Below are 1,372 nucleotides of genomic sequence, written 5' to 3' on the forward strand. Positions count from 1 at the left end.
ATCGTTAAATAGGTGATATATATATTTTTGCACTTCAGAATGTCTTTTAATGATTCTATATTTAAAATTGCTTACTGGGATTATCCTGCTTTATTTTTCCTAGTTTCAATGTTATAGTTTATTGTGATGTATCTCTGTAGCAAAATATTGTGTCCCAAAATCTGTAATCGTGACAGGCCTACCTCTGCCATCATAATAAAACGTGGAATAACTCTGGAACAACCCCATGGGGAATGTCAACAACAAAGCGCAAACATCAGTTAAAAAAAATAAGTGTGATTGACAACAAGAGTCACGTTTTCCCCCTGTCTTTTCCACTCAAATAGTTCAAGCACATCAGAGATCCTTGATAACAGTCACCCTCGCTCTGCTGTACACAATTAGACATGACAAGAGTATTACGGGACATTACATAGAGATAAACAGTGTTAGATAGATAGGGATATAATGACAGGAAGCTGTTTCTACTGAAGCAGGGAGAGAGAGAGGGCTGTGAAGTCTGTGAACCGCAGTGTGACTGAAGTGAGGGCACACTGAGGGTAAAATGCACAGTCCCCAGGCTCTGGAGCTGTGAAGAGCAGAGTGGAACATCACATAATCACCAGAGATTTCAAACAAAACGATGCATTTGTTTGACTTTCATTTGACCATAGAGTCAAAGACATATACACGTGTTTCTTTACGTGGACTTACATTAAGTACAAATGATAGCAAAAAATAAACAAAGACATACATGCAAAATCAGTGCTTCTCAAACTGTGGTAAGTGGACTTGGAGAACAGTGGATTTCAATTTAGGTTTAGTTTCTGTTTAATCTCTGTTTTCTGATTTTTAAGGTATTGTCAATACCCAATTAGATTATATAATCAATATAATGACTTTGAATGCCAAATATGTCCTTGTAATTAATATCTTTGAACTTGGTGTTAAAACTCTGAGACACGCTTATGGAAAAAATAAATTGATAGATACATAAATAAATATTGTACATACATAAATTAAATATATGTTTGGTGAGATACAGTGAAATGCATACTCACAAAGTCCCCACATCTCTTTAGTAACAACATATTGACATCATTTAAGTCTTACGCAGGCCACTGGAGACGGCTATTGAGGTAGCCAGACTATCCACTGTTCACGTGCTACATTTCTGTTGAGAATGCTACAAAGAGAGTAGCTTGAATAAATGTAAAAGAAATCCCTTGGCAGACTGCGCTATCAAGTCTTCAGGCAGAAAAAGCAAACTTGTGGGAGGAGCTACGCGGTTGTCCACTCAAGCTGACGATGTTGAAATAGCTGGCTTCGGTGAGGTTTTCGGCTTAAAGCTCCTGAGGGGAGTGACCATTTCCGGGGTCATGGACAGACGTGT

Source organism: Boleophthalmus pectinirostris, unplaced genomic scaffold (genome assembly GCF_026225935.1).
Source record: "Boleophthalmus pectinirostris isolate CB_2022bp ecotype Guang Dong unplaced genomic scaffold, ASM2622593v1 HiC_scaffold_14, whole genome shotgun sequence".
Classification (NCBI taxonomy): Eukaryota; Metazoa; Chordata; class Actinopteri; order Gobiiformes; family Gobiidae; genus Boleophthalmus; species Boleophthalmus pectinirostris.